We start from the raw sequence: 20058 nt of genomic DNA, 5'->3' as shown, positions 1-20058 counted from the left end.
ATTAATGAAAGAGTTGAAATAGATTCATTTTGTTCTCAAAGCAAACACATTAAGGAAAGCCATCAAGAAGTAAAGAACATGGCATTTTTTTTTTTTAAACTGTGCTTTATTTAGGGCTAAGCTGGAAAGCGTCATTCAATAATTACAGAAGATTACAAGGAGTTTTAGGGAATTGAGAGTGAAAGAGCAGTTGTATGGAACTGCAGCTGCGTTACACATCTGTACTTCCTAGCTGTGGGCTCAGTCTCGCTGTCCTTACTCAGTCAAAATACCCGCTATATCCCCGTGGGAGTTTCGACAGAGTAAGGACTGGAAGATCAGGCCCAGTAGGGAATTAAAATTAAAAATAAAAAAAACAAAACAAAAACAGAAAGAGAAAGGAAGAAAGTTCAAGACCAAGATAAAAAATACTAAGAAAAACAAACTAACATTAGAACAGCGTAAAACATAATAAAGAATCAGAAACAATTGTCACACTGCTCAGTTGATGCAAACAAGTGTGAGAATGATGTAAATCAAGTTTTAAGATTGTGAAAATAAATTGTAATAAATATGATATACTTTAAAATATATGTGTTCTTAAATAATTCATTGTTTTTTCTGAGTCAGATTTTTTAAAGCAATGTCTTATTTTTTAACTGCTCTAAAGTCATTTACCAAAGATAAATATCGTGCTTTCATTAAATAGTTTTCCTTGTTTTTTCTCTATCATTACAATTAAAAGTCCTACAAAATATGCAAATTTATTTACAGAAACAGAGCCAGCATCTTTATTTTTTTTTTTTAAACATCCCCCTGTTTTTCAAAATTCCTTGTAAACAGTTTCAGAAATTCTTCAAAGAGATTGTGTTTTCTTTTTACTTTTACTTCTTATTTTTCTTTTTATTTTTTTATGGTTTTTTGGTTTTTTGGTTTTTTTTTTTTTTTTTTTTTTTTTCTTTTTTAAGTTTAAGGTTCTAGGCTAACCCCTTGTCCTGAAGGTTTCTAGAGCAAATATGGAAGCTACTGAAGCATAGGATGATGGGAATTTTGCGGACAGCAGATCATGAAGACATGAAGCGTTTAGCTGTGTTTTGTTGTTCAAGTTAGAACTAGCGTCTGATAAAAAGACAGCTGTTTTGTTTCCCATTTGCATTGTCTACAGAATTGAGTTTTGTTTTGTTTATTTTTTTTTTTTTAATAGCTGGAATGCTTGCAGTTAAAAAAGCTGCCAAAATAGCCATTTCTCTCCTTTTTCTCCTCGGTAAATAACAGCATCCAACAGCAATTGGCAGAGTAGGAATTTATGCTCAATCTAAACTCTACAAAAATTACAGTTCTACAACATCTTTGTTTTTAGCATTAACGCTAACTTCTATGTAGTATTTTTTTTTGCTTTTTTGTTTTTTTTTTTTTTTATGTTGTCTAATTTTTTCTATTATATAGGTATTTTAAACTTTCTTTTTTTAAATTCTGTACAACTATTAGGATTTTAAATGGGGAGAGTTAGAAGCATTTACAAACCTTTTCTGTTTTCCATTTATTATCAACCATCTTTCCTTTCTCTTCTCTATGCCTTTTTATGTATTTATTTATGTAGTTATTTATTTATTTTTTTGCTTTTCATAGATATCCATTTTACCTGCCTTTAACAGAGCGATCCTTACGTATTATACAGAAAACCATATGAAAGCTTCATAGACTCTAATTAATGTATAACCAAAGAACCTCCCAAAGTATCAAAGAACTATTATCTTGCCGTTTTAAAAGCATTTAAGCATTTTTTTTTTTTTTTTTAGTTTTTATATATTTCATATAATCGCTCTCAAAAACTGTTTTAGGAACAGCTCAGAGAAAAGGAAAGAACTTCCATATTTTACATACAGCTACAAGTCTGCGGTAAAAAGTTTTGTCCTTTGGTCCCTATATAGCTAAGGAATGACAGATAAAGATGCTTAGTGACTGTTACCATGGGTCAAGCATGGTAACTGCATCCTTGGTGGCAAACAGGCACTCCTTTTTCAGTATCCAGGTTTGCATCTCCTGTTTGAAGAAAAGCCGCTGTGGTGATATCAGTGTCTCTTCAGAAATCCTGGTTGATCTTGTTCCTGTTCTGATTTTACTTATGTGTTTTTTTGTTTATTTTCAAGCGCATGTCCTTCGAAGTCAGCAGATGTGATACTTTTCTTGAAGAAATGTTACAGTCTAAACAATCAAAGAGAGAATAAGTCTGAAGTCTTCAGCTTGATTGATATTTGCTGATATGTCAAAGGTGTAATCCAACAGTTCCCGTTTGTTTTTTTTTTTTTAATATATATATACTTTTTTTTTTTTTTTTTTTTTTATTTCCTAAATGTGGCCCATTCAGCTGCTGCCCTAAAAAAATGAAGAAGATCATTGCAAATTAAATCAAAAAGGGGAGGAAGAAGTAGGGAAGGTGGGGGGGTGGGGGTGGGGTGTATTTGGGACAGGGGGAAAAAAGACCTAAAAAATGAAAATGAAATTAAAACCAAGTCTGTTCTTTTGGGCCCAATCCTGCTCCTGTTGAAAGTAATGGGTGTTTTCGTCTCCCTTCAATTGGGACAGGATGGGGCTTCTGGTTTGGTGTTTTACTTTTGGAGGCATTGGCTCTGATTCTGCTCCCACTCAATGTCAACAGAAAGATTCCCCTTGACTTCAGTGAGAACTGGATCAAACCCAAAGTGAGCAAGGTAGTCACGATCATGATAGAGAAAAATATAATTGTTCCTAAGAGTAATAATAATAATAAATCAAAATAATAGTAGGGCATGTCTGCATAAATCTGTATCACTATGTATGTGCAGATAGCTGCATTTTAATTATTTTTAAGTGCCACTTTACAATGCCAGATCACAATCTTGCTTGGCGAGCTTTTGTACTGTGAAAGGCATCGAGAAAGAATAGTTCTACATTTTAATAGGGTGCCATCTATGACAGTGTATGAGCTTTCTGTGGAGACATAGCTGCCAATAACATCTACTCCTTTGTGAATGTCAGAAAGTTGGACTTTGAACAGGCAATTTATAGGAGGTTAAATAAAAAAAAAGACTGTTGGAATAAACTTTTTTTTTTTGCAAAAAAAATGTAAAGCTAACATTTCTTAAATAAAAAAGTTGTTTAAAAAATGTAATCATGATCCGACTAGGCTTGACATTTAAGTAGGATGCTTAATCATTAAGGATTAGCTCTTATCTCTTTCTAGCAAGCAGGTTCTTCTTACACACTCGGTGATTTATTACATCAAGAAACTTAGAAACTGCAAAAGGTCCACTCTGGTGGAAAAGTGTCATGCGGAATATCAATCCATGCTGGCAGGTTTTCACACTGTTGGTTCAACAAACAGCAAACCGTACACAGCAGTCTAAACAATTACAACACCAAAAATAATAATAGAATAAAAAAATAAAAAACACTCGTCAAGGACCCTTTTTCAGTTGTAAACAAAAAGATGCATTTTGTTTTTTGATCTGGATGGGTTTTTTCCCACTCAAAACAATCCCTCCCTCCCCCTGAGCAATCAATTTTGGCTGGAGTTGCTGTAATACGGAACCTTAGAATTAGGAATTCTTGAAAAGACATACAATGAGGCTTTTCTTGGGGTTGCTTTTTGGATTGCTATAGGTTTCAAACTACTGTTACTATCATTACTCTTTTTGGTTTTTGTTTTGGTTTTGGTTTTTGGTTGTTTTTTTAAAAATTTTTGGAGAGTGATTTGAAATATCCTAAGGGGAAAAAAAGATGTCAATTGAAAAAGGCCCCCAATTCTCCGGAAAAAAAATAAAATCACAAGATTTTCAGTGCAAAAAAATTAACCACGCATTTTTTTCTCTCTCTTTTTTTTTTTTTTTTCCCAATTATCTGTAGTTATAACAATCCCATTTTTTCTAAAGAATTAGGAATCCATCTTTTTTTTTTCCTTCTATGTGACATCTAAAGAAGCATAAAACGCTGACGAGAAATCAAACGACAAATAAAGAAACCACTGCAAGCACCAAAAACGAAACGAAAATGAGCACAGCAAAAAATTGTGGCAGCACAAAGTCAAAAAAGGCACATGTGATCATGACTGGCCAATCATCAACTGATACAACATCCAAGAAAAATGCTTCAATCACGGCACCTGCACGAAACTTGACGGCATGTCATGCAACCAATTCTTAGCTTGTTACATGACGCCATCATGTCACACTTTCAACTTCGAGTTGATTTGAACTTACGGCCTGGGGGACTGTATTCTCCACTTTCATGTCATTACGTGAACTTTTTTCCTAGCTCAGCGCGAGACTGTGGTGGATTTGACTGGCTCTTGGTTGGTTTTGTTGGAATTTGATTGAATGACAAAAGAAGAAAAGATTTTTTTTATATATATATATATTTATATATAGTGTGGAAAAGGGGAAAGGTGGGGAAAGAAGATATATATAAAAATAATAATTAAAAAAAAGTTACAAACACAGCATTGGTCAAGAAGATCTAATGGAAATACTTGCCATTATACTGTAGAAAATGAAACAAGAAGGAGAGCAAAACAAACTTACTGAACGGAAAGAAAAGAAAGGAAGAAGAAAAGAAAGAAAGGAAGAAAAAGGAGGAGGCCTAGCCAGAAACACACACGTAAAACAAACACTTAAATGTAGACACACGGTCAACAGTGAACAGTAACAGAACGTTATGCAGCAGCTGTTGAGGAGAGCATGCACTGAATGAATGAGCGCAGACACAAATCGGTTTGCAAAGTCTGGAAAATAAATACATTCTCTGCCAACCAGAATGCTTTTGTTAGCACCGGCCTTTCCCGCACCACCCCCAGCATCCTGGGCTTTGCTGGACGGCTAGCCAAAGCCCTCTGGGAGTCTTTCAATTTCCTCGGATGGACTCCAGAGCAGGTACCGCTCTAATTCGATTACATCCCAAGTTTAAAATCATGGGAGAGTAATAGACCAAGAGCTGCTTTGGCTACTGACAATAAAAATTTTGAAAAAAATTAAAAAAAAAAAAAAAAAAAGAAAAGCAACTACTGCTGGTTGCTGCATGTCCATTTAGCAGTTCACAGGATGGCGGGTTCCGAAACACAGCAATGCTGGTATGGTGTGGGAAGCAGACTTGTAGGAGGACTCAGATGATACGATGGTCCCTAAATCAGCATCATTAAAAGAAGGACATTTACTCCTTTAGTGTTTGGCTCTGGCCTGAATTTAAAAAACAATGGGGAAAAAAGGAGGAGAGGAGAGGAGAGGAGAGGAGAGGAGAGGAGAGGAGAGGAGAGGAGAGGAGAGGAGAGGAGAGGAGAGGAGAGGAGAGGAGAGGAGAGGAGGGGAGGGGAGGGGAGGGGAGGGGAGGGGAGGGGAGGGGAGAAGAGAGGGGAGAAGAGAAGAGAAGAGAAGAGAAGAGAGAGAAGAGAAGAGAAGAGAAGAGAAGAGAAGAGAAGAGAAGAGAAGAGAAGAGAAGAGAAGAGAAGAGAAGAGAAGAGAAGAGAAGAGAAGAGAAGAGAAGAGAAGAGAAGAGAAGAGAAGAGTGGAAAGAGAGAAGAGAAAGAGGGGAGAGGAAGAGAGAAGAGAAAGAGGGGAGAGGAGAGGAGAGGAGAGGAGAGGAGAGGAGAGGAGAGGAGAGGAGAGGAGAGGAGAGGAGAGGAGAGGAGAGGAGAGGAGAGGAGAGGAGAGGAGAGGAGAGGAGAGGAGAGGAAAAAAAGGAAGAGAAAAAGAAAAAGAAAAAGAAAAAGAAAAAGAAAAAGAAAAAGAAAAAGAAAAAGAAAAAGAAAAAAAGAAAAAGAAAAAGAAAAAAGAGAAATAACAAGAAAAGGAAAAAGAGAAATAAGAAGAAAAGGAAAAAGAGAAAGAAGAATTAAAAGACGAAGAAAAAGAAACAGAAAAGAAAAAAGAAACTGCCAGGGGCTGGTTTCTACAATCTCCAGAAACACCCTGTTCCTTTCTTACAAAGGAAAATGTTCCTTTACTGGCCCAGGGAGTTTTGCCTCAGTAAACACCAAAAATCACTGCACAGAACGATACACTTGTCTCAGTCAGCAGCTCTGCACCCTGTTCTTCAGGTATTGCCTTTCTATCCCCTTGGCAGGGCTCATATCTCTCCTCCCAGCCTATTTCTGAAAAGTCACTGCACACGACTGAAATTTCACCTTGCATTTGGGTGTCACAAGAATGTTGTTGGCAGTTCTCATCCTGAAGTCATGCACACTGGCTAGAGAAAATTCTTTCTCTGGCTTTTTTTTGTTTGTTTGTTTCTATATTTTTTATGAGCTGAAACATGCTTTATGGTTACAGCAGTTATGCTCAGCTGACAAGAGATGATGCTGAACTAAGCCCCTGATCTGAGCACTGGCTTCAGCTCAACACTCTTCCCACAGCTGGCTGCTGTCTTGGTTGGAGCTGAATCCTTTGTGATGGCCTGGCCTCAATTCCCTGCCCTTCGATGAGCTGAAAGTATCAACCTGAATTTTCTGTAGTTTGGGTGAAGGCAATAGACTGGTACCCCCAAGGCAGATGCAATATCTGGGTCTACAATTATTTCACAAGCCAAGAGGGAGAAACCTGTCTTTTTGAAGATGGCTCAGGGTAGAGCTTTTGTCACTTGTGTCACTGGGTACCTGAGAACAAGTAGCATCAGCTGTACAGGTCCAGGCTGTGCATTAGGAAGAGAAAAAAGCCTCTTACACCTCAGGGCTTTCTGGTTATGTCATACCACACCAAAAAGAGCAGGTGGGGGCGGAAGGACAGCTGGAAGCACCATCATAGCAAAACCTGGCTCTTTCCTTACTGAAGCCATGCCAGCAGCATGGGTTGGGCTTTACAAAAAAACAGGCTAACAGGCTTTGCTCACATGAATGCAGCAGTGGCAATGGGAGAGACCTGGTGGAACAAGTAATATCCTGCTCTATCCCTGGTAAATGGCAGCAACACACACCTCCTGTCTGGGTTTGGAGTATGAGATGGCACTGGCTGCAGGGTCAGGGGTGGCAGTACTATGGGCAATGCTGGATGTGGATGCTAGCCCCAGGCAATTCTCAAGCTGAGGAGATGTTCTTTGACATAACCTTGGCTGGGGAAAACATTTTCCCTTATGGGTGGAGCAGGAAGGACCAGGTTGGTCTGCCGATGACCCAGTGGCTTTGAAGTGGGTACTGCCATCCCTCTGCCTGTCCTCCACACACACCCTCAAGACACTGTGGATGCGATGCACACACACAAACATATATATGTACAGGTGAAAGATTAGGACTTGCTGGGGCTAAAAGAACAACAACCACCCCCCACCCCCCCCACCCCCGCAATATATTTTCACATGAAAGTCACATCTGATTATCCTATCTGCCTAATTTGGGCCAGTATTTAAAGAACCCAATGAAGCTGTCCTTCTAAATCAGGGGTCTACAGCACCTACCTAGTCAGTGGAGAAAAGAAGACCCTTTGATAGTGTCTAGGAACATATCCTGCCCACAGAGATGATTTACCTGAGTTTAGGTAGGGTTTGTAATAAATGGTAATATATGCAGGTCAATTGAGTGAGTTATGTGAAATAGGTTTTCGAGTGCACAATCTCTTTTTCAGGTCTTAAACTTGGGCAGATGGACTTTCCTTCTGGAGGGCTACAGAGGCAAATGCCTTTCTCTGTTGACTAGGCAGAGGAGTTAGATACCTGTCTTATGAGAACTGCTTCATTGGCAGTCTGAAATTGAGAGACAAAGGCATCTCTGTTTGATAGGTTGGACACCAGCCAAACTCATCTGTTTCAAGAAAAGCAATTCACTTTGCTGGGAATGGGTATAAACATCAGGTATTACTGAAGTAAATTTGTGAGTAAAAGTGTTAAAGTTGCTAACACAAGTATATACACCCTAGTTCAGAAGTGGTGCCTAGAGATAAAGAAGGAGCAGTTACGTTCCTGCGCAGTTAGGTTCCCAATCAGTTAGGTTCTGTGCCCAAGAACAAAGTTATTTTTGACGCAGGTAACACTGACCAAGAACTTGCTCCACTGAGCAAATCATAGTCAAATGCATCTGGTAAATACCAATATTCTTTTAAACCAGCTGGTTCTCTGAAGCATCTAAATAGAGCCTGAGACTGTTCTCCTTGCACACTGATTAGAGATAATGGCTTAAAGTCCTAATGATAGAATTCAAGATGCAGACATCTCCATCTGAGGCTGGTTTTAGAGGAGACAGGGCTTGTAGGTCTCAATTCACTTGTCCTAAGGGGCTGTTCCAGATGAGACTATGTCCCATGGCCACAAGGAGCCTATATCACTCTAGTGGTTCTAACTAGCTGTGAAGGAGATAGTTACAGTGTAGGTCTGTAACATCAGGGGAAATGTATCTCAAAGTCTTGGTTAGAGCAAACGTAACTTTTGTCATGTCCTTGTAACCTGTGCTGTCAGTGCACTAGTCCTAATGCTCTGTCACAGGAAATTTTTTAACAGCAGCTTCTTACCAGACTGTAAGGATCAGCTCTGCAATGTGGGAGACATTCATTGTCTGTGTTTAAGCCAGAGTAAGATTTACTTCCCCCAGAAGTCTTTGGCTTGGACTCATCTCACCCAGATATAAACACTCAGTTTAGGAGTCCATTACCCTAAAATCTGCAAAGTCCATGGAGCTGAAGAAGAAAAATTATTCTGCTTAGCTAAGATATGAATGGGGCTTGAAGGTGTCTCTTTTACTCTCCAAAGACTAGAATCGAAATTTAAGGCCACTCAGTAAGTGATTTAGGTCAAGTGAGCAACCCATGGAAAGCTTGGCTGCTTTCTGTCACTGTTTCTGCGTGAGTAACTGCATGTGTGGTTACCCCAGAAGGGACATTTAATGGCAATCTGTTCATACCTTCCGTCCCTACTTTACACACACATGGCCTTGTTAAAGAGCAATGATGTCCCTTGCAACTGATTCTAGTTGTTCAGCTCTTCATCTATATTCCTTTTGCTCCACACAGGGCTGAGTCATTGCTGAGGCCTGACAGCCATAAACACAGGGCTCTGGAGACAGACTAGGCTATACCGCCAAGACCACTGGATCATTTTCCGAGGATGGATTTACTAGCGTATAGAGAATAGGATGCAGAGGCAGCTTTGGCCCCATTTACAGCACCAACCTGGTGGGTAGTTAGAGCCTGAATCCAGGTCTGTGCACAGCAGGAAGGATTCTGCCCTGTCTGTTGCTGGTGTTAACAGCAAACTGCCCTGGCATCAGTGGGACAAGGATCACTACTCTTGTTAGCGTGACAAAGTCAAGCTGTTATGTGCAGCAAGATTTGTGTCCGTCTGTACAGCAAGCTTTTGAAATAGATAGAAAGACAGGTCTTTACCGAAGACTTTATGAACTGAGGTAATGCAGATGATCTTTGAAAGTACACAGATTCTGTGCTCTGTGACATTCACCATATAGTCTAGGGACTGCTCGGTTTGTGCAGCATCTTGCACACACCTCTCAGTGCTTTTACCCACTGTCAGGGTATGAATGTACCTGCTAAGCCTGCAAATGCAACCAGATATAGGTGCAAGATTGCTCTGTGTCTTCACAGGACCACAGAATTAGCACAACACTGCCTTCATCATGGTGGGCTACCAGGTTGAAGTTCTGCCTTCTGTTACTTGTGATTTCTACTGTGTTTTCCCCTTAATCCTTCTTAGCCAAGTCTCCATGGATCATCTTCTCTATCCCTTTTTCCTCGCTATCTTGGAGGCAAGGAACTTCTCCTTAAAGAAACTCAAAGGCCATGACTTCTTCCAGCACTGAAGTGGCAAAGTCCTGTGCTCACACCCAAGCCTCTGATCACAGCTGAACATTGCTCATGTGCCCATCACATATGTAGACTTTACCTTATGCAATACACATTAGTCTCTGCACACGCACACACACACATGCACACACGTGTGTGTGTGTGTTTGTGAGCCCATCCAAAACTGCAGTCAGGATCCTGTTCTTCCATCTGCTGGAGCCTGTGCCCAAGCACACCTAGAGCAAGGCAGTGGAGATATTTTTCCTATGGGTGACAGATCTTTACAGCTATTGCCTCTGAGGCTGATCAATATTATTAAAATTCCAACCCGTGTTTTTCTCCCTTGCCTTTCTTCTTGTTTCTACAGCAATTTCTCTCTCTGTTTTATGCCTCTGCACCAACTTTCTTCCAATGTTGGATGGTTCTGATTTCCCTCTGCCTCAGCCCTCCTCTTCACCGTACCACAATATTAGCCCGCACAGATGTCCCCTTCTTCGTCTCCTGCCTGGACTGTTCGGCAAAGGTGAAGGAAGGAGGCAGAGGTCTCCAAAATGGGTGCCATCCCTGTGACAACTGCTGCTAAACCTGTCATGGGGAGTCCAAGATTGGGAGCCCGAATGTCTCAGAGCAGGAAGGGCAGTGCAGTGAAGGGGATGTTGCATCCATGCTGGAATTAAATAAAGCCTGATTGTTTATGCTAGAAATCAATGCATTTACCTGGACTCTTGGGGTGCTATTTTGAGAAAGAAGAAAACCCAAAAGAAAATATAAAAAAAGGAATGTTTCTGTCAGATGCTTCAGTTCTAACATCCGAAGGTTAAAAAGGAGACAGTATATGTGAATCTTTATATACATGAATATACACACATACGTATCATACATATGTATACGCACAAAGGTACTACATATACATACATATCAACAGAGACAATTACACATATACGGACAGAGAAGCTAATGTATTCTAACAGGGAGATGGGAGTACAGCATTTCGAATACTAATGTTTTCCATGGCTTTTTTTCAGATGCTTGATGACCCTGTCTCATTTTTCCCATGTATAAATTAAAGGTGATGATAAAAATTAGCTTAATTTGTAATGTCCATCTTTCAAATAATCGTATGACTTACTTGCTGTGCAGTGTTTTTACTAGGATTATTCTCATTTAACTATGTTACATGAAGAGCTAGTTGAGAAATGACAATTTTTTTCCAGGGGAAAATTGTAATTAATTTGGCTTTTTTTCCTGTGAATGTTTTAGTTAAAAAACAAAACAATTCTGGGGTGGGGGAGGTGTCCAGAGGAATAGATTAATTGTTGTCTTTTTAAAAATCAATTTGGAAACCAGTACATTTTTAACAGGAATTTAGTGTTTTGAAGGCCAGCATTTTTAATCAAGACAGTTTTGGTTTTTGTGCTGTTGGCATTTCTTTTTTAATCTACTAGAATGAAAATTTGCTGTGGAAACATCCAGTTTGGTCAAAATGTCACTTTTTGGTCACCCCCTCCTCCCCCAGCTAGTTTGATGAAAAAATGTCTAGCAGCAATAGCTGTGTCACCTCTGATTTATCTATTTTTCTAGAGCCATTAGTCTCAAGCAGTGGATGAAAAGGCACCGCAACAGAGCAGTTGTTCCTGTAGAAGCCAGCCCGGACGGTCAGAAAATGTCACTGGTTCCCTGCACGGTGCTGCCTTTTCTCACCCTGTCCCGGAGTGGTGGCAGGAGAGGTGTTGACAGTGTGATGGAGATCACAGGGTGGTGGAGACACCCTGAAAGAGATGTGGAGCTGTGTGGTGGGAGGGAGAGAGGGGCTGGGGTGGTACAGAGTGGGGGTGAAGTGTGGGCTGGTGCAGAAGAGAGCTCCAGTCTGCCCAGCACTGGGGTTGCAGTAGGAAGCAATGGGTAAGGGCTGAGAGGTCACAGCCCTGGTTGTCCTCCATGGTGACATTCAGAATCTACTTGCTCATGCAAATATAGCCATGGCTGCCTATTTCTCTCTCAGCTGTGTTTTACCAACCAAGAGCTTTGCAGGCAAAAGTCGATGCATTAAACTCAGGTCATTTTGGGAAGCAGGATGGTTGTGATGGTAGAGGTCAAATGTATGTTATGTGGCTGCTTTTCCAGCAAAGCCTGTAGCCTCTTTCACACTTGGTGGCAGCTCAGTGCGTCCTGTGCCCTGAGGGGCATTTGTCTTGCCTCCTACAGAGTGCTCACTCCCGCTTTTGCTGGTAGTGAACATGGGAGAGGAAATTAAGCTGTGTAGTAGCTACCTTCCTGCATGTAATGAAAGGTTCTTTATTACAGGGGGGCCTCAAGGAATTTGCTATCTCCTGAGCATTGTACCAACAGTTTAATTAAAAAAATATACATGTTTGAGAACCAAGTCTAATTGGGAAGCTGTGAGCGAACTTCTGTACCCAGTCTCCTCTGGTTCTGCTTTTATCCCTTTGTAGATTGACTAGAGCTTATCAAGATGCTGATGAACCTGATGCTTCACTCTCATTATTGCTAAGGGTTAGATAGAGATGCTGTGCCCATTCCCCCTCTCCTTTTCCCCACCAGACAACAGCACCTCCTAGGAAGATCTCACGACCCCTAATCAGGACCAGCTCATGGATCTCAGCAGGTTATGCTGCCCGTTGACCTCTAAGTAGGTTGCCTGATATACCCTACCCAGGGCTTAAGTGCCTGCCACAAGACATGATAGCCCACAGCTCTCTGCCAGGCTGGGGATAAGGAATTTGGTCTGTAATTGCTCACCGGGAACAGAAAGGGGTTGCTGGGGTGGTGCTTGTGTGGGTTTGCATCCAGGAAAGGAGGAGACTCCATCTCTCCTCCCAGTGACTCCCCTAACCCTGGTCCTGTGTTGGTGGCATGCAAGAATTCCCAAGTGCAGAAAATACTCATTCCTGCCCTGCTTGTTGGGACTTATACCTTGCATCATTTCCCATGTGAAGTGTCAAACTTGTGGGTCTGCTTCCCTGTGATACATAATAGGACCATTCCCCAGGGGAACGTTCCCTTCCGCCAAGGCTGTTCAGCACCTCGTCTAGCTTCTGTACCCCTCTAAATCAGAATGCAGCCAGGAACACATACTCCCAGCTTGCAACAGTCAATTACTGCTTCTGATATTTTATTTTTTTTGCCTGCAGCTTCAAATTACCTTCAAGGTGCACAGTGCAATTAGCTAAAAATATTTCCTGCTTCGTTTTAATTGCACTAAAACTCTAATGTACCTCCAGCGAGGAGCAGTAAGGTGGAAATTGGTGCCCCAAATATTTCAAATTGATTAAAGCCTGGAATGACTCAATAAGCTTACATAGTTCTATTAATTATTAAATGTTATTAATTTTTTGTTAAAAAAAAAAAACCTTCCTGAAGCCACATTCTCTATGATGTTTCTGAAACAAGATGCTTTCGCTAAGGATACGATAACTCTTTCTGAGTTTGGGAAAGATAAGACAAGAATTCCTCTGTATAGTTTGTGCGGTTTCCATCTGAAGAATTCACATCTCTTGGCAAGTTTTAGTGTCTCAGAATTTGATTCTGAAAACAACTTATGTATGTGACTTATGTATATGACTCATTTCACTGCTATATATGAGATATTTATATGGTTCTAATTTAGAGAGGGATCACATTTTTGTTCAAAGCCTTTCTTGGTGGAAAATGCAGGTGATCAGTCAAACATTATGATTGCCTAAAAAAGAATCAAAATTTTTTGTCTGAGAATTTAAAAATAAATCCAAAACAAAACAAAATTATTTTTTTTTTTAAAGCACTGAAAACCAATGTGTTGATTTCTTCATTCTCATGATGACTGGTTCATGAGATTACTTCAGTCTGCTTTGAAAAAGATATTGAAAATCAACCCCAAATTCCATTTGCATCCAGTGAAGAGTCTGATCAGTCTCTGTCCTTTGAGTTTCTGGTTCATTGTCACCTCGGACAGCCTGTGCTTGTGAAGCTTCCCATGTGCCGGCAGCTGTGCTGTCTGGGAGTGCTATCATCCCCTGATCCCACACAGCTGAACCCTAAGGCTGGACCCCTTCAGCTCTGCTGCTGAGCTTTGCTTTATAACCCATTTTTAATAAAACGACCTGTTCACCTTAAATGACTGAGACAGCAGGTCAGTGCTGGTCTAGCTGAGTTTAAACATGTCAGGAAGCTATCACTGAGCCATTCAGTGGCAGAAGTGAGGTGGTGGAGGAGACACTGAGCATCAGGAAATGGAAATCCTGTCAGCTGTTCTTGCTGCGTTAAAAGTTAAGTGTGACTATGATCATAAGATGTAGAGGGGTGTCTGATGTTTCAGCCTCATATCCTAGCCTTGTAATTTCATTCCCTAATGCTAATATTAATGGTCCCGTTGGTTTGAGTTTTAGAAAAATACTGCAGTAGTTTGAGGTCCTGAAATTTTGTCAAAGGATCTCAAAGGAACTGCTGAGAGGTTTAATACCTATACTCATTATTTCTAAGACTATATAGATCTAAATTTGATTTAGTTGATTTTGGGTTTTTTACATTTTTAATACCAACATGACAAAGACATTGTGAAAGGTGACCACGAATAGACTTTGGCAGGGAGAGACTTGACTGGCCAATGTGCCTGCCTAGAGAAGCTATCTGCAGGGGTGCAACAGCCTCTCACCTCTCTTCCCTCTTCTAGTCCTTAGCTCTCAAATGCACTTGCCAGCCTGGTAACAATCAAAGATTGTATGTTACAGAGATGTGTTTAGGAGGAACCAAGGTGAGAACCCACGATCTCATTTCACATGAGCCGTGAGTGAGATCTCAGATGAGGCTTTCTGTGCTACAGTGAATTCAGCAAGTTTCTCACCAGTCTCTCACAAATAACAGGCTCATGTTAGCCTAAGGCTTTATGCTCCTCCCTGTGCCTAAGGGCTAGGGATTTACCTGAGTGAGGAATGGTGGTGGGGTAGAGGTGGGGTTGAGTGCATGTCTCACCCACTTCCATGGCTATTAATGAAGCCTTCTAGTGATGGTGGAGTCCATGGCAAATGTCAGAAAGATGCTGCCTATCTCTTCAACTCCCTCTCCCACACTCTCCAGGGCAAGAGCAACCTCTGACCATCTGCAGAGCTGCTCATGTCTGCAACAAGATCTTACACAGTTTTGAGGGAAATTGAAGGTACTCAGCCTCTTGCCAAAGGGCACACTGAAAAGATGAGTCTCTGGAAAAAAAAAACCAAACCAGTCCCTCACTGGTGGTGTGCAAGCCCCTTCACTTGCTTCCTCTGCTGCAGAACTCCAGGAAGGCAGGTACTGGCTCCTCCTTCCCCATGGGAATACAGGACACAGATTAAAGAGAAGGGGAAAAAAAAATCATTTCGCAGCTAGTCTGCCCTGAACAAGAAAAGGTTCCTGACACCAACAAACTAATCAACGCTGAAAGCTTATGAGGTCAAGGTTTACCTTCTCCTCTATTATTTTTTTGATTTTTTCTGACTGGCTGGAACATGAGCACTGCCCTGGCAAGTCTATAAATATAAAAGCCTTTCTTGCCTTCCTCTGGAACACACCAAAGACCATTTGAATACCTGTGGGGAGAAGTTAAAACTAAAGAAAACCAAGGCAACTCACAAAAAACAGCTTGAGACTCCAATCTTCAAGTGCTGACCATAAATTGCTGTAAGTCAGGCCCAAGAAGCTTGTCTTTGCTCAACGGGAAATGAGAAAGACAGCTCTCCTTCCTAAAATCAAGCCCTCTGGATTCAATGTTCTGTGTGAAGGCTTATGGCCAGGAATGCTAATGCCAACCATCTGACCAAGCTGGTAACTGGATGTGAGCTGTGCCTGAAGGAGGTACCCCGGGACCAGCAGAGTTGAGCTCTGAATGTGTGGGATATCTGGAGCATCTCAATATCCATGTCTCCTGCCCTGTAATCCATGAGACACCACTGAGCCATCTTGGGTGGCCACCACTGCACAGCTGCTAGGAATTTTCCTGACCTGATGACCAAGCAGATCCCAGCCTTTGTAAGTCCCCTATAGACTATAAAATGCTCCTGAAGCCAAATGAAGAGTCTTTACAAACCTCCTTGGTATGGAGGGAAAATGGCAGAGGAACTGGGAATATCTATCACTGGTGCTGCTTTGGAACAGTTGAGAGTCCCTGTCATAAGGTGCCACTCACGCTCTCTGCACTGCAGCACAGGGAACTTTACTCTGCAGTATTTTTGTGGCAAAGGCAAAGCTGCTTCCTTCATTCTTCCTGTCCTTGGACTCTTTGTTGGGCTCTGAGCTCCTTCAGTGTTCTGTTTGGTAGAAAAGGGGAAAAGATAAATGCCCCATTCCCTACCAAGGTCTGACAAACAGGAACCATAGCTGCACCATAAACTTCTTTGATGGATTCTGCCTCAGCAAAATGAAATTAAGATTTCAGCAAACAAGCCCCAATTCCGTGGTACCAGTAGAACAAATGACATCTGATAATTGCTAACTCCTTTTGCTTATTCTTTGCTCTGTTCACCCCATCAGTCTCTCCAGATTATATTTTCAGCTGAGTTTAATGAACGTCATTTATTAAACTAACACCAGGGTTCTGCTTTGGCCTCAGACAGATGTGCTTGCTAATATGAATCATTTTGTTCAATTGGATTATTCTGATGGAGAGCGGATCCCTGCCACTCCGAGGAGCACAAACAAACGGGGAACAGCTCACGTCCAGTTGTGACCAGCCGCTCTTGTTCATTAGGAAGCAGCTCCAGGCTCTGCAGGCAGCTTGGCAGGGTGGTGTCCCTACCGCTCCGCTCAGCCAGCACTTCTGCTCCTTTCCATTTCCCCCTCACGTACAGAGAGAGCCCGGATCTCAGCATGGCCCTGAGCCTGGCTTGTCAGTGGGACATGAGCATCACTGCTACCTTTCCTGTGTTTACCAGCTGCCTGGGCAACAAGATTCACCTTCTCCTTTGTCACAATGAACAATCCTTATCTGAATGTAAAACACACACCCCTAACTGCGTATTCTTCCCTTCTCAGTGTGCAATGTCTGACCTCCCTTACATTGACACCTGAGAAAATGTAGACTACTTATTTGATATTGATCCTTCTTTACTCTGATCTTCTCCAATTATTTGGGCAAGGGGACAGGGATGATATGCTATTAAAGGCTTGTATTAATCAGAGAGAAGAGATAAAGTCCATCTGAAATCTCCCAGGCAGAGATCCCCTCAGTCTATCGTTTGGGATTTTAGTGTTGAAAATTTTGGGTCAATCTCTGTAATACATTGTGTTCAGGCACCGAACATCCATCTATCTGTCTATCTCAATACAAATCCTACCTTCTGTGAACCATAAAACTCCTAGCAGAGTGACATTACCACTTCTCACATCGACAGAACACACTGAACACACATAACTTCGGGAAAAATTACAGAGCCAATTTGAAAGATCAGTAGAGAAAAAGCAGAAGATTTCTGATCCCTGAGTGTAAGTGGCCAAATCCCACAATAAGACTTTAGCTGGCATAAATCATTATTGCTCCATTAAAGCATCTTTTTCCCAGTTGAAGGACAGACCCAGCACTTCTCCAGTTACCTGTGATCCTCAGGACAACTTATTCTAGAGCATCTCTGATGGAAGAAATTATATTAATCTTAATCCTAGGCACCACCCTGTAGTTACTTCCAGGATTCATGGTGAGTACCAGAAACCAGACTGTCAGGAAGTGGGGATGTGCTGAAAAAGACCCCAAAACCAACCATGGTGCCAGTCTGTGTGCCTTTACTAACAGTCCTTTACTGTGCTCCTCAACAAAGACATCTACTGAGAAGTTCATTCCTACATTCAGATTTAGGAACGCTTCTCCAGGAGCAAGATATTAATTTACTCTGGATCAGGATCTCTACACCTTTCTCTAAATTGCATTACACTGGTCTTTAGGGGGAACAAGGAAAAGACCTATGGGGATTCCTGATGGGATTTTTTCTAACAAGGTCTATATGATCTGCACTACATAATGCCTTTGCAAGCTAAGAGCAGAAGACAGAAAACCCTCACATACACCCCCTTCTGAAAGCACCAAATCTTAACAATCGACACGTAACAGCACAGTTTCCTAAAGCAGTTGTTGGGCTGCCTGCCTGGCTCCCTTTCCCAGCACCCAGTCTGCCATGGTGGTGCGATGTGTGCCATGCAAGGAGAATGCACAGAGGGAAATAAAGGAGAGCATTCAGTCATCACATGTCACAGGAGACAGGATGCAACCTCTATTGATAAGTGGAGATGTTTCAAAAGAGGACAAAAAAAGAGAATCTTATCCAGCAAAGACCAATTAGTACCTGACTGTACAACATGTGGGTTTCATGGCTCAATCATTTCCAGGTCCTTAGAAATCAAGGTAATGAAAACTATTTTCATTTGGAACAACTTGATTTTTAAGACAGATTTTGTATTATAACACTCTACCATGACAACCAGGACTCTGGTCCATAGCACACCCAAATCGACTAAAAGATATCTGTTGACTTCAAAGACTGGGCCTCATACAGACAGAAATCGTAAAGCTAGACATCTTGCTGCTGTGAGGGTATTAACGAGTTACTCTGATCTGCATAGAATGGGTGCTTCAAACAGACCAGCTACTGGATCTTTCCCATACAGAAAAAAGACATCTGAAGATGTGGGGAGGGAGAATATCTCTCCTAACAATGGGAGAAATCTGCTTTCTAAAGAGGATTGCTTAAGTGTGCAATTGCAGCTTTCCAGGGATGCAAGAGAATTTCTTCTGTTTGTAAGTCATTGTTGCATAAAGGGATTTTTAAAATAAACCATAAGAATGTGTTTGGAGATAAGCATGTTCATTCCTTAGTCTCTCGTCTCTAAAAAATACAAAGCAGCCAGAATGGTGACATTGCATATCCCTCTAGAATTGCAAGTAATTGAAACATCTCTGCTAGGAGAACATTTAGAGTTAAATAAGTAATAGTGGACCTGAATCGTTGGCTGCCATAAATCAGTGTCACTTCACTGACTTCAGGGGAGCTGGTGATTGACGCTGCCTGAGAACTTTGCCTGGTTGTGGTTAGTACCTTTCCAGACAGAGCATTGAGTTTTCATTTACTGTGCTTCTTGGTTGGGAAATGACTTGACTGCTGTACTCCTTTCCCCTCCAACTCAGCCTTCTACCCAATATTTCAAAAAGGTTGGATGAAGCTCAGCTAAGTGGAAAAATGAACCATTTGAAATAAAAACTGTCTTTTATCTAACTGCAGTCACAGAACAGGACAAAAGATACCTGAGAAACATTGGGTTTGCACCGTCAACCTTTAGTTCTCTGCTACTGAACCTTGATTCTCTGCTGAATCACACACTCCAGAGACCAGAGTTTTGATATTCACTTGTATCTGGCCAAAGTTACCATACCCATGAATTATTCAAACATGCAATTATTGCATTTGATATATCACTGGGTATAACTATGGGAATGAGAAACAGTGTTCTAGTGCAGCTGATTGTATATGCCTTCCAAACCATAAGGACATCAATTTAAGGTGCTCACATTGATGGAGCACTCTGCAACCCCTTATTAAGATTCTTGCCAACTCCTGTAGCAGTTTTCCCCTGAAGAGTAAATTTCATGGAGTTTTTAGCTTCCCTTTTCTTTATACCTACGGTGTAAGTGCCAAACACTACCCCATACAGTTTCAATTCATGATTCTGCAGTAGCTCTCAAAGGTCAGTGGCAAAAAAACCAGATGATTTTCAGCCTACTGATCAACATTACACAAGTGACATAAGTCCTGTGAATCATGTGTTGGAGTTGACTTGTAACTTTGACTTTATTTGGAGTTTCCAGTTAAAAACAACAACCTTTTCTATTGATGCATTTTTCCTTAGGGCCAGAGGGCTGTGCCTTGCCTTTGGCCTGTAGTATCCGTATTGTCTTTATCTGGACAAAAAGCATGTTCATGATGCTGATGTTTTCTTTTCACTAAACACACCAGAGACAGATCTATCAGCCTTCAAGCATGTGAAGCATAGAGTTATCTAAGAGCATCACTTGCCTGAAGACCTAGACCTTTATGGTCTCACATACTGAGCTTCAAACAACTTGCCCTTTGCTCCCTCCCCAAGAACTTGCATGCATTTACAAATTGATAACATGCTTCTTTCCTGTCTGTTTATTTAGTGGGTACTGCTCTCCCCAGTGCCCCAGTATCACAAGATTTTGCTGACTTGTCACTTATTTGAAAGTCCTGTAGGAAAATGACCACACTTCTTTTTAAACCTCATCCTGGGTTTTCACAAGCCTCTTTCACTGTGGGTCTTTCCCCTGTCTCATTCTCTTTGTACCTATTTTGTTTAGCAG

General features: G+C 41.3%; 1 protein-coding gene across 10 annotated transcripts in view; it reads right to left on the bottom strand.

Annotated features, from left to right (window-relative positions):
* Positions 1–1142: 1142 nt before the first annotated feature.
* The window catches only part of CELF4 (CUGBP Elav-like family member 4), a 714868-nt gene continuing 695952 nt past the window's right edge, over positions 1143–20058 (bottom strand). For all 10 annotated transcript variants that reach the window (XM_074932824.1, XM_074932826.1, XM_074932823.1 and 7 more), the window contains exon 13: positions 1143–2184. The gene's annotated coding sequence lies outside the window, so the exon portion shown is untranslated. The remainder of the gene's footprint in view (positions 2185–20058) is intronic.

The sequence above is a fragment of the Athene noctua genome, chromosome Z (genome assembly GCF_965140245.1).
Source record: "Athene noctua chromosome Z, bAthNoc1.hap1.1, whole genome shotgun sequence".
Lineage (NCBI taxonomy): Eukaryota > Metazoa > Chordata > Aves > Strigiformes > Strigidae > Athene > Athene noctua.
Note: the sequence above shows the minus strand (reverse complement) of the source record. Positions and strands in the feature narration are given on the sequence as shown.